This window comes from Homalodisca vitripennis, chromosome X (genome assembly GCF_021130785.1).
Source record: "Homalodisca vitripennis isolate AUS2020 chromosome X, UT_GWSS_2.1, whole genome shotgun sequence".
Lineage (NCBI taxonomy): Eukaryota > Metazoa > Arthropoda > Insecta > Hemiptera > Cicadellidae > Homalodisca > Homalodisca vitripennis.
This window is the reverse complement of record NC_060215.1, coordinates 157,868,636-157,883,351: the sequence shown is the minus strand read 5'-3', so window position 1 is coordinate 157,883,351 and position 14,716 is coordinate 157,868,636. Positions and strand designations below refer to the sequence as shown.

The 14,716-nt window shown below is 33.7% G+C and overlaps 1 protein-coding gene across 1 annotated transcript in view; it reads right to left on the bottom strand.

Annotated features, from left to right (window-relative positions):
- LOC124370060 overlaps window positions 1-10,534 on the bottom strand; it is a 68,092-nt gene extending 57,558 nt beyond the window's left edge. The window contains exon 1 of the mRNA XM_046828378.1: window positions 10,425-10,534. The gene's annotated coding sequence lies outside the window, so the exon portion shown is untranslated. The remainder of the gene's footprint in view (window positions 1-10,424) is intronic.
- Window positions 10,535-14,716: the final 4,182 nt, after the last annotated feature.

Genomic DNA, 14,716 nt, shown 5'->3' with positions numbered 1-14,716 from the left:
CTTAGTATATAATCTCCAACTATCAAAATAATTAGTGATTATTTTATAATGTAGGGGTATTATTAGTAAAACATTACGACATATCGATTAAAATTCTCTGCTAAGATATAAAAAGTAGTAAATATTGTTTTTGTACCTTACTGACCTTGATTAAAATGTTTCACATCATTTTTATTTTTAGAAAATCAAAATAATCCGGTTGGGATAGCTTTTCAATACACATATTTATCATTTCCATAAAAATTATTTTTCATTGATATATTTCTTTTTTAAATCTACGACAATCACTTCATATATATAACTATCGCCCTTTAGCTCTTCTTCCAGTAATTTCCAAAATTATCGAAAGGTATTCGCAATCAGAACTGTCCATAATCTTGCCAAGTAATATTCTGTTTAAGAAGAGTTTAGTTTGAAACAGTTTATTTCAGTGGTTTTAGTAGTTTTTTAATTATTGTTAATTTATGCATTGTTTACTTCAGTCGACAAGAAACATCATATTACGTTTCTTTTTGTGACCTTTCAAAGCTATTATACTGTGTTCAACATATTATGTTGCTAAACAAAATTTCTTGGGTTAAGTTCATAGCTAACTTTTTTTTTCTTTTTTTTTAAGGAGAAGCCAATCCCCTTGTATGCCTTATTCTGTCCGTCTTCATGGGGCCACTGGCCTGTGCGAGGATCTTATCAAACAGAATAAGGGGGAGAGTCGATACAGTACAAGATCGATGGTACTTATAAAAAAGTGCAAGGGTCACAGACAGGATTCGAACCTGAGCTATCTCTAACTCAGACCCTAAGTCCAACTTCTCGGCCATCGGCACACCCTTCATATTTCTCAAATAGAAAAACATGTTTAAAATTGAAAGTCCTGTCAACTGTTCATCAATTGCTTAGTATTACTATTACTAATTTTGTGATGTATCTTATACATAGCGTAAATAGATCATCAGCAGTTTGGCTTTATTGATGAAAACATTTTCATTGTAAAAACAAGCATTCATCATAGGAAATAAAATAAAAACAAGCAACTAATGAATTTAAATTAATAGAAATAAATCTATATTTAGCCTGTTTCGCACTGACAACCATTTCTCATTTAGCAAGTGCAGATTCTGTGAAAGCACTTTACTATGGCTGTGCTTACTCTCATCTTAGGTATCAGGTGATATTTTATGGAAATTAAAGCAATAACGCATTAAATCAATTAAAGCATTAAAGCAATTTCTAAACATTCAGAAGTATATTATAACAATTATGTTTAAAATAAAAGACCTTCTTTCAAACTATTTTTAACATAATAATCTTATATTCACGAAACTATATTAATAATTTAAACTAACACAAATCATTTTCAAAAACTCAAAAAAATATTGTGTGCGCCGCTTAAAAGTATTTGAGCAGATCCCTGCTATATATACGTGTAGATGACTCCAAATCTAAAGGGTGAGAATTTGAAAACTCATAAGATATTGTGTGCGCCGCTTAAAAGTATTTGAGCAGATCCCTGCTATATATACGTGTAGATGACTCCAAATCTAAAGGGTGAGAATTTGAAAACTCATAAGATATTGTGTGCGCCGCTTAAAAGTATTTGAGCAGATCCCTGCTATATATACGTGTAGATGACTCCAAATCTAAAGGGTGAGAATTTGAAAACTCATAAGATATTGTGTGCGCCGCTTAAAAGTATTTGAGCAGATCCCTGCTATATATACGTGTAGATGACTCCAAATCTAAAGGGTGAGAATTTGAAAACTCATAAGATATTGTGTGCGCCGCTTAAAAGTATTTGAGCAGATCCCTGCTATATATACGTGTAGATGACTCCAAATCTAAAGGGTGAGAATTTGAAAACTCATAAGATATTGTGTGCGCCGCTTAAAAGTATTTGAGCAGATCCCTGCTATATATACGTGTAGATGACTCCAAATCTAAAGGGTGAGAATTTGAAAACTCATAAGATATTGTGTGCGCCGCTTAAAAGTATTTGAGCAGATCCCTGCTATATATACGTGTAGATGACTCCAAATCTAAAGGGTGAGAATTTGAAAACTCATAAGATATTGTGTGCGCCGCTTAAAATAATAATAATAATTTTAATTCTGAGTAAAAAAATATTAGAGTAAATTTAAAATAAAAATTACTTTTTGGGTATATGCCACCTGCCGCCGTTTTCTCGATAGTGGCCAAATTTTTTTGGATATCAGAAGGGTAGTTGGATTTTTTTTAAATGTTAGTGAAGACTATCCCAGCGACCCATCGCAAACTCGTCAACTGAGTAAAATGCTTTGGACACTAAGAAGTGTTTTAATCGAGATTTAAATTGTTTGTGGTTATTGACGCGTTTGATCTCTTCAGGGAGCCTATTGATTAGCCTCACACCAACCTGAGATGGCAAGCGTTCAAAAACAGTAGTTCTGTGCTGTGCCATACGAAAGTTGTCCCGGCCTCTAGTTCCGTATTGGTGTACGTCGCTACCCCGAAGTGAGACGCACTTGAATCGGCAGTGTAGCACGACGTCGAGAATGTAGAGGCTAGGCAAAGTGAGTAATCCAAGCTCCCCGAAGGCTAATTTACACGACTCTCTCTGATTTAATTTGTAAATGATTCTGACAGCTTTCTTTTGCATTCTAAACACTCTATTAAATTTGTATCTAGAACAGCCACCCCACAATCTTAGACCATAAGCTAAATGTGGATGTATTAGGCCAAAGTAAGCTGTCTTCAGAATATCCAATGAACAGAATTTTGCCAAATTGCGTAAGACATAAATGCCAGAAGCAACCTTTGAACAGACACTCTCAATGTGATCGTCCCATGTCAGCCCTCGATCAAGGTGCATCCCAAGAAACTTGGTGGATTCTTCTTCTTCTATTATGGTTTCATCCACCATCACAATTGGTCGGATTTCGTTTTCATGTTGCCGAAAACAGAATTTAATCATGCTTGTTTTAGAACAATTTGTTTTCAAATTGATATTGAAAAAATGATCAATGCATGAGTTGAGTTCTTCAAAGGCTTTGATTTCAAGATCTGGTTTGGTTTTTTATCTAATGCAGAGAGTCGTATCGTCAGCATACTGAATCATCTTTCCATTATGGATTGATGAACTCAATCTGTTGACGTAGACGAGAAAAAGGCCTCTGCACACACTGCTCTCTATCATTTAGGTATGACGAGAGCCATTTGTGAGGCAAACCACGAACACCGCTTGACCATAACTGGTGCAACAGTATTTCATGATGCACACAGTCAAAGGCCTTTGAGAGGTCGATAAATATGCTAAGCACATGTTCCCGCCTCTCCAAACCATCGACAACAGAATCAATGAGACTCGTGACAGCATCAATAGTCGATTTGTTTTTTCTAAATCCAAATTGTTCATTACCAATAACTTCAAAGCGATTGAAGAAATCTTCTAATCGTCGAAGGAAGGCTTTTTCGAAAATTTTGCTGAGGACCGGAAGAATGGAAATTGGACGATAGTTACTTGCGACATAAGGATCGTCCTTTTTAAAAATTGGAATGACTTTTGCTGTCTTCAAAGTGGACGGGAAAAACGCCTTGGGCGAACGACAGGTTAATCAATTTTGTGAGTGGTACTGAAATGTGCTTAAAGCAGCGCTTAAGTAACCACACAGACATCCCATTGATGTCACCAGACTTTTTCGGCTTCAGCTCCCGCACCACACGGACCAACTCCGCCTCGCTCACAGGAGACAGGACCATGGACGAGACCGGTCCCATAAATGAGTCCTCTCGGGTGCTGTTCCCACTAAAACATGGGTCCGGCCTAGCAACCGTGGAGAAAAAGTTATTAAACTCACTTGCCACTTCAAGCGGATTTTTTGTTATTTTACCTTGTATTTTAAGGTTAGGTTTGAAATGTTTTAGGACTTGTGTTTGAGTTGAATTTTTAATTATATTCCACGCACTTTTTGAAAAATTTTCAGTATTCATTAGTCTATTTTCGATATCCCGAGCCTTAGCGGCTTTTATTTCTTTGCGGTAATTTAGCTTGCATGCTCGAAAGAAATTTTTGAATTCTTCATTTGTCGATTCTATGTAAATTGAATGATAAAATTTTAATGTTTTTCTTACATTGAGAATGTTTTGATTTATCCAAGTGTTGTGTTTTTTGTCTGATCGCTCTTTGAATGACTTATAAGGGCAAGTGATGTTCAAATAAAAATTAAAACGGTCTGTAAACGCAGAAAACGCTTCCTCCGCATTATCTAAACTATCAATAAAAAACCAGGATTCTTCTTTGAGAAATCTGTTAAGAATTTGGATATTTTGAATTTTAAGATCTCTTCTTATATTTACCGAAAGAGGTTCGATCTTCGGACTGAGATTCCCGATCACGGCCTCCTGCGCAAAGTGGTCGGAGATAGCCGCGTCCAGAACGGAAACCGAAACGTCTAATACGTTTGTAATGACGTTGTCGATGGCCGTACTCGATGTAGCACTCACTCGTGTTGGCGTGTTCAATTACCATTCTAAGCCGAAAGAGGTGAGAATATCGCGTAGCCGCTGGGTCAGGAGGTTGGTGTGGTCCAAAACATCGATGTTAAAGTCACCTGAAATGATAAACTTCAACGAATTAGAACAGAGAAAATTTAGAATGGATTCTAATTTTTCAAAAAAATTTATTGAGCAACCATTTGGGGATCTGTATAAGCCAATGATTGTAATTTTTCCTACGGAATTTAGGTTGACTTTTATACCTCCCACTTCAAAGTCTAGATCACAACTGTAATCAACCTTGAAGGGTTGGAATATCAGTCTTTTCTTAACGAAAATTGCCACACCTCCGCCTTTGCAATGTTTTCGGTGAAATATTGCTGCCAATTGAAAATTGTCAATTTTAAACACAATATCCGCTTCAGGTGAGAAGCTATGCTCTTTGTTCATCAGGTTTATTTTGTTTAGCTAATATTTCTTATGAGCGTTTTTTGAGCTGTAGAAAAGTATTTGAGCAGATCCCTGCTATACATACGTGTAGATGACTCCAAATCTAAAGGGTGAGAATTTGAAAACACATATTAGAAACTTATTTAGAATATTAAATTACTATCCGTGCATACTGTTTAGCTGAAGAATACTTATATGATTAGTGATAATTATTAATCATTAATTTTTCAATCTAAGCTGTCAAATATAATGTACCTTTTTATATTTGTTATCTCTCAAGTTTACCCTTTAATGCTGATTAAATTATAGCAAACCTAGCAGTTGCTTTCTAGCAGTGATAATTAATTAATAGATCTGTAACTGCATTTAAAAGATATTTAAGTTTATGAATAATACTGCAGTTTTTGGGGTCCTCGTCTATTTTATTTCAATGTATGTAATACGTTTTACACAAATTGTTATTATTTAGTGTTTTGTACAAGTATTAGTTTCAGGATATAAAAATGTGCGTATTATACTATAATACAAGTGTACTTATTAAAAGAGTTGTACGAATTCTATTAAATTGAGTCGTAACAAAGCATCAGACTTTATTAGTTTTAAGTTTCATAATAAAATATCAAAACATTTTGGTTGAAACACAATTGAAGTAATATAAAACTGTAATAGCAACTGAATCTTCCGACACAGAAAACTGGCAAACGTTCCGTTTACAGTTTTACATAAACAAAGCTTACTACATTTTATAATGGTGTTTTTCTTATGTTTACAGTTTTACATAAACAAAGCTTACTATATTTTATAATGGTGTTTGTCTTCTGTTTACAGATTTACATAAACAAAGCTTACTATATTTTATAATGGCGTATGTCTTATGTATACAGTTTTACATAAACAAAGCTTACTGTATTTTATAATAGTGTTTGTCTTCTGTTTACATTTTTACATAAACAAAGCTTACTGTATTTTATAATGGTGTTTGTCTAATGTTTTACAGTTTTACATAAACAAAGCTTACTGTATTTTATAATGGTGTTTGTCTTCTGTTTACAGTTTTACATAAACAAAGCTTACTGTATTTTATAATGGCGTTTGTCTAATGTTTACAGTTTTACATAAACAAAGCTTACTGTATTTTATAATGGCGTTTGTCTTCTGTTTACATTTTTACATAAACAAAGCTTACTGTATTTTATAATGGCGTTTGTCTAATGTTTACAGTTTTACATAAACAAAGCTTACTGTATTTTATAATGGTGTTTGTCTTCTGTTTACAGTTTTACATAAACAAAGCTTACTGTATTTTATAATGGCGTTTGTCTAATGTTTACAGTTTTACATAAACAAAGCTTACTGTATTTTATAATGGTATTTGTCTTATGTTTACAGTTTTACATAAACAAAGCTTACTACATTTCATAATGGTGTTTGTCTTCTGTTTACTGTTACAACGACACAACACCAGCTTGAGTGCAATAATTATCCGAATTTCACGTAAAAGAGTTCAGTCATTAACAATTGTAACCTATCTTTTGTATAGCCAAAAGTTTTTCTGTTCTTCCATTAAGATTCAATTCCAGGTATTTTGAGATATTATTATATTTTGTCATTTTCATAGGCATTTTTGATAATTTTTTTAGGTTTAATCGACATAAAATGTATCCGTCGGCTATACGTATAAAACAGTGTGATATGACTACGACTACGTCACCTGGTGTACGTACTCTCCTTCCATTTCCAGTACCGTTTTGGGCGGGTTTTCACATTGTATGTGGTGTTTCGTATTCGAAACTATACGGTCTTTATTATTTAAGCTTGTTTATAGTATATATAGGAGTTGTCGTAGTTAGATTTCATATTTTTCGTCTTAAGTAATAAATAATATAATTCGTAAAGTACAACTGTAAAGCCTAACGAAATCAATGTAAATTGTACAACACTTCTTAAAATCCAACATTTTCGCTCAAACCCATAGTATAACGGCAATTTTTCTTGATTATCTTGATTATAATTTTAATTCCTTCATATTTAATGTTACAGAGTTTGTATTATTTTCTCATTTACTCTTTGTTCATACTAATCTTATATCAGTGTGCTTGGATATCTTTCTTACTCTCACAGAACTTTGATAATGAGTCACAAAACATATGCCAGAAATCTCCAGAATATGTTGGTATAAACTTTATTTGTTGAATAAATGGGTCAAAATAAGCCAAAGTTTTTCTTTGGTCATATACGGTCATTTAAAATGGCGTAAATACTTAGCACCACTACTTTCCTGGACTTTGGTCAGCTATTACTGTTATGTCAGACTAAAACGTTTCCTGTTCCTTCCAATCCTCTTCTCAAATATAAAGAAATTTCTGAATAATCTTATACGCCAAAATTGCATGAGTTACATGAACTATATAGCAGTTGGAAAAGTCACGTCGTTCTCAAAATGTAGTATTTTATCATTATTACAGCAGAAAACTTGTTTTTTTCTATACAATTTACTAGTGACGAATATACTTTTCAACAACTTAAAATTATTAAAGTCAGAATATTTCATTCATTTCAAATATTTTTTTTACCTTTTTGTGTTTTCTGATTTGTTGAATAATTCTTTGTAAACCTATTCCATGTCCTGATACACTGTTTGTGTTTTACTGCAATTAAAACTAGTATGACAGCAGCTTCATAGGCAAGGATATATTTTACAATGTATATGAGATTATTGTTTTGTTTCCAGCGTATTCTATTCAGCCTACTGGAAAATTGTACAGGATCCTTGCTATACCTTTCCTTGCGAAAAAGCGAGCAACAATTAACTCATCATTACTTGACACGACAGTTTGATTTCTAGACCCAAGAAAAGCAAGTAACTACTAACTCATAAACATCACTTGACACGATGGTTTGATTTATAGACCGAAGAAAAGCGAGTAGCCACTAACTCATAAACATCACTTGACACGACGGTTTGATTTATAGACTCAGGAAAGGCAAGTAACTACTAACTCGTAAACATCACTTGACACGACGGTTTGATTTATAGACTCAGCAAAGGCAAGTAACTACTAACTCGTAAACATCACTTGACACGACGGTTTGATTTATAGACTCAGGAAAGGCAAGTAACTACTAACTCGTAAACATCACTTGACAGGACGGTTTGATTTATAGACCCAAAAAAAGCGAGTAGCTACTAACTCATAAACATCACTTGACACGACGGTTTGATTTATAGACTCAGGAAAGGCAAGTAACTACTAACTCGTAAACATCACTTGACACGACGGTTTGATTTATAGACTCAGCAAAGGCAAGTAACTACTAACTCGTAAACATCACTTGACACGACGGTTTGATTTATAGACCCAAAAAAGCGAGTAGCTACTAACTCATAAACATCACTTGACACGACAGTTTGATTTCTAGACCCAAGAAAAGCGAGTAGCCACTAACTGATAAACATCACTTGACACGACGGTTTGATTTATAGACTCAGCAAAGGCAAGTAACTACTAACTCGTAAACATCACTTGACACGACGGTTTAATTTATAGACCCAAAAAAAGCGAGTAGCTACTAACTCATAAACATCACTTGACACGACAGTTTGATTTCTAGACCCAAGAAAAGCGAGTAGCCACTAACTGATAAACATCACTTGACACGACGGTTTGATTTATAGACTCAGGAAAGGCAAGTAACTACTAACTCGTAAACATCACTTGACACGACGGTTTGATTTATAGACTCAGCAAAGGCAAGTAACTACTAACTCGTAAACATCACTTGACACGACGGTTTGATTTATAGACCCAAAAAAGCGAGTAGCTACTAACTCATAAACATCACTTGACACGACAGTTTGATTTCTAGACCCAAGAAAGGCAAGTAACTACTAACTCGTAAACATCACTTGACACGACGGTTTAATTTATAGACCCAAACAAAGCGAGTAGCTACTAACTCATAAACATCACTTGACACGACAGTTCGATTTCTAGACCCAAACAAAGCGAGTAGCTACTAACTCATAAACATCACTTGACACGATGGTTTTATTTATAGACCCAAATAAAGCGAGTAGCTACTAACTCATAAACATCACTTGACACGACAGTTTGATTTCTAGACCCAAACAAAGCGAGTAGCTACTAACTCATAAACATCACTTGACACGACGGTTTGATTTGTAGACCCAAACAAAGCGAGTAGCTACTAACTCATAAACATTACTTGACACGATGCTTTGATTTATAGACCCAAATAAAGCGAGTAGCTACTAACTCATAAACATCACTTGACACGATGGTTTTATTTATAGACCCAAATAAAGCGAGTAGCTACTAACTCATAAACATCACTTGACACGACAGTTTGATTTCTAGACCCAAACAAAGCGAGTAGCTACTAACTCATAAGCATCACTTGACACGACGGTTTGATTTATAGACCCAAACAAAGCGAGTAGCTACTAACTCATAAACATTACTTGACACGACAGTTTGATTTCTAGACCCAAGAAAAGCGAGTAGCTACTAACTCATAAACATCACTTGACACGATGCTTTGATTTATAGACCCAAATAAAGCGAGTAGCTACTAACTCATAAACATCACTTGACACGACAGTTTGATTTCTAGACCCAAGAAAATCGATTAGCTACTAACTCATAAACATCACTTGACACGACGGTTTGATTTATAGAACCGGGAAAACATTATTTTCAGTCTACGCGTCCTTCCATAAAAAATAGAGTGCTCTATATAGAAAAGTTATATCTGGCTTCTTCGCGGTGTAACCTAAAAGCTCCACACTTCCTAGAATCCATTTAGGTAAACAAGTGTTAACTTAAGTTAAACAATATACGTGTGACAGGAGTGATTGCGCCAAGGTACATCGACTCGTGGTTCACGACCTCCCGACAGTGCAGTGATCATGACAATCAGCTGTGCTATTGAGGCTCTATTATACAGCTGATGTCTTGAAGTCACTACACAGTGACGTCATGTGCCAACATGTCTTCAGTTCTCACGCTTCTTTTTACGGTTTACCGAAACAGAATTTTAAAATAAATGAAAAATGGGTTTTTTTAATCCGGTAGTCTGTAAAAATATAATACTGTAAAAACATTTGAGAGGTATATGTTAAATAAAATCACCGATCTCCTGGATCCGGTTTTATTAAAGCGACTGAAATCGTTAACTGGAAGATTATAAATCAGCTGTAACATATGCCCATATATTTTCTTATGTTGTCAAAGCCAATTTCATAGGAACTGGTTTTGTTTTGAAACAAGATTATTTACGTTACATATCAAAATCACTGCAGACCCGTGAATAAGGAATCAATTAATCTCTGATGAAAGGACACTAACGGGATCTCAACAATTTAAAGGGAATGTATCGATTAAACAAGAGAAGAGATCGGACCATGTATATAGGTCAGCTCCGTGAGATCGTGTCGTGTGGGTAGCAGCCGGTGTGTGCCGGCGACAGTGGAGAGGTGCTCTCACCTGGGTCAGTATATTCCTCTGCGGTTATCCCTCTCTGTGGCCCCAGTAGTAGAGACGAGTCACTCACTTCACAGTCCACCCGCCGATCCACCCGCAGCAGAGATGCGATCAGTACTGACTACTGCCGACTGGGTAGGGGTCGGGGTGGTCGGGGGGTGCCCAGGAGCTGGTAGACCTGCGCACTTCGCGCCCTGCAGTATCGTGTCCGCACAGTGTTGCCAACCGATCCCTCTCACCACTAAAATAGGAAACTACCGTAATGAACAGAAGATATTTTACATGCACGACCAGGTACACGAGACTAAACCCGTATAAGGAAAATCACTCGCCGTATGAATATTAGGTACTTTAATAACCTATCATCTGATATCGATCAGTAAGTAATTCATAACGCAGCGACAAAGCCCCGTGGAAAATACGTGTACAGGTTTTAGAAATAAACATTATACAGACACTTTTGACCGATGTTATGGGTTTTTATTGCTTTCAGATGTGTCAGAAATTGCAACGTTGCTACGACTAAAAATAATTCAAGATTCCTTTAATCGGCAATAACTTATTGTGCCATTGGTATTTATCAAGTTTCTTTGATTATAGTCTGTACAACTATTTTCCATAATAATACTGAAAAAATGTTGCCATAATAATATGCGCATGAACAGATTAATAGTAGGCTATGCGTTTAATGTGATTTCAAGAAATTATTTACAAGATAAGGCTTAGTATTGAATGATGTTGAACTTCACAAAAGGGTGTGTCTGCTCCGTAATTTATTTTATAATGCCGTTAATAATCACGATCGTAATTAGCGTGTTTCTGTCTCCACCGTCTACATTGTACAGTGCGCCACTCCGTGTTCTGTTAGACAGGATCCTTGAACAGGCAAGTGGCCCATTTCTCTGTTATATAACAAAAATTTAGTCCGTTATTATATTTCTTTTACTTTATTTTATTGCACCTTAGAAATATTAAAAGTACGACTTAAATAGGATATTTAAAATCAATAGGCTACATACAATTTTAAAATGTTAAAGTTGTCTTAAATTTTAATTTATGTTAGAAGTTTTTATACTTTAAGGATATGTTTGTTATAACGTAACGTTTAACAAAGTATTACAATACATTTGGGTGATAAACGCATGCTAGCCATAACATATATACTGTATAAGCTATATGTACAAAATAAACTTAAATTTACACACAAATAATGTTATCTCAGACAGCAGTATTTTTGTGTAAATTTACGTTTATTTTTTATGTTTATGTTGCCAATTTTATTTTTATTATAATAAGTATGTAAATCCTTTTAAAATGTACTACTTGTACAATTATTACAGAAGTTGGAAAACAACTCGAACAAATTTGGTGAACTTGTAAAAAACTTATAAATAAAAATCATCTAGTTATATACTATAAAAAAGGAAATGATAACTTCAACTAGGAAGATAAGGAAGTTTATGAAATATATTTAAAAACTTATAACAGGCTTGATCACGAACACGCAGAATGACATGCAGAAACAAGGTATAGGAAAACGTACAATTTTAAATTAAATTCCTTTTGACATTTGATTTTATAAGTAAATACATTTTTCATAAATAAATGTAGAATGCAATGAATTTATTACAAAGTGAAAAAAATTTAAGAAGAATTAAACACAAAAATCTTAAAATAATACAAAATGTACAGTCAAAATATGCATAATAATAAAGAACCGGGTTGATTTACATTAGACGCAGACAATGAAGAAAAATACTAAAAGGTTTTAAATACCTTATTAACACAACAAAATATGTCGATTTTCAATAATTTACTAAATATTACTAGATGAAGGCTATATAAATGTAGATTTATAAGCTCAAAATATGGTAACGGATTAAGAGAAAATGTTATATACTAAACATATTTTTATAAACTTTTAAACATTTGAATTTCCGTTATTCTAATCAGATTTTACAACATTTCCATTAGCTTTTTTTTAATATAAGCGATTTAAGATTTGAAAAATATAAGAAATTAAATTAATACACAGGTAAAAGGGGTATATAATTTTAAATTATAGTTACTGAAAGATAAATTTCGGTTTAAAGTCATTGCAATTTTAAATTAATTTAAAGTGCTTTTGCCTAATAGATATTTTTACTGTCTTAGTTGATAAAAATATTAGGAAAATGAATAAAAGAGATAACTTACACTAATTTTTCACTGGAAAATAAACAATTAAATATAAAGTGTGTGATACAATTAACTTTGTAGAATTAAGATCCGATGTATATTTCACTGATTCGAAGTAGATTTTACGTTTCCATTAGAATCCGAAGCAGATGTGACAACACGCCTATAGATTGTCTTTGATTCGAAGCAGATTCTCCAAACATTACCAATAGATTTCCATTGATTCGAAGGACATTTTTTACATTCCCAATGAATTTTACATTGATTTCAAGTCAATTTTACATTGATTCCAAGCAGATTCTCATAAATTTTTGAAACATTTCTAATGATTTGCTTCAGACTTTTCAAAAGATTTCTGAATAAGGTTTACATTTTCGAATAGAACTGCTTAGAAGCACACAGCAAAAAGTGTTACATTTATTGTTTACATCTATCTGTAGATATATTTTTGGTACTTTAGATAGGATATTTCTATTGGTTTTCTGATACACCCAAAGGTGGCCTAGATACCCAATACTCATATATACTTATATAGTGTAAGATTGTGAAATCGGTATCCAATAGTCATTTTTTGGATAACAATGTTTTGAAAACATACTCCTTCCCTCCTTTTCGATATTTAATTCTTAAATAAATGTTTACTTCCACCGCATGGAAAATTGCTCAATATTACATTTTTAATTTAACTTGATAAAAAACCCAGTAAACGTAAAATATTATAGAATAGTGTTAGACCGGGTAAACCATTTTTCCTGCGTTAAAGTTTGATATTATAGTATAGTATTTAGTAATATGTTTTTTGAGGCAGTTGTGTTCAATTATTTAAATACTGATTTAATATTATGTTATAGCGTCGAACCAAACTTGTCGATTATCAAAGATTATATTATTGGTTTTATTTCAATATAAATTAAATTTGCTACCACACAATTACATTAGTCTAAGTTCTCTGTAAAATATTTACTTTAAAAGAAAGTATGATCTGTTGAGCAAGAAACAAAGGACGCGTAGGACATCGTCCCGCGGCCCTCCCTAATCCCTGATGAATTGATGAAGGTTTTCTTCCCTCTGCCCTTAAGAGAAGTACCTGAAGCAAGACGTACCAACTGAAACACACATTCCTCAGATATACCTCTATTCCCACCGTGCAGTATTTAGCGGGAGTTTCATCCCCTAAGATACTTCAGTAAAAGTATTTCTTACAGTAAAGCAGTGTTTTAAAATTCCCGAAGCTACTCCGACTGGTGTACTATGCCAGCGGTTATAAGTTTTAGAATGGTCCATGTATGCAAAAACTTTTATTCAAGGTTACATTTCGCAAAAATGTTTTCTTTATTATTCAACGAAACGATTAGGTTTATGGTTAAACAAAAGTTGTAGATCATGCAATTATCTACAAAAATTAACCATACGCTTTTTTCATAAACACTAACAATTTTTGATTAAAACAGTTACAAAAGGTTCTAACGCTGTATTGTGTATAATATGTACACGTTCCCAGGCCACATGTGAGGCAGTGTACCTAGCGCATACCAATAAACTCGAATGAGTATAATTGCTCCAGCAAAACGGCAACATGAAAAAGAATCAGCTATTACCTCTCAAAAAGTCCTCCTCGTACTAGAACACGTGTAAGTGAGATATATATATCTTAAAAATTGTACATCTTTTTAAAATTTTAAATATCAGCATATTTTATATTCTATTAAAGAAATGATGCTATCAATAATAGGAAAAGAAACACAACAGTTTGTGAGAAATATCTGATAGTGCCCAACTGCATTCTACATGACTACAAGCCCTGATGATGTTTACCGCATTTTGAGTTTCTATTTAACAATGATGCAATATCTAATGGAGAAAGAAACACAAACATTTGTGACAAATATCTGATAGTGCCCAACTGCATTCTACATGACTACAAGCCCTGATGATGTTTACCGCATTTTGAGTTTCTATTTAACAATGATGCAGTATCTAATGGAGAAAGAAACACAAACATTTGTGACAAATATCTGATAGTGCCCAACTGCATTCTACATAACTACAAGCCCTGATGATGTTTACCGCATTTTGAGTTTCTATTTAACAACGATGCAATATCTAATGGAGAAAGA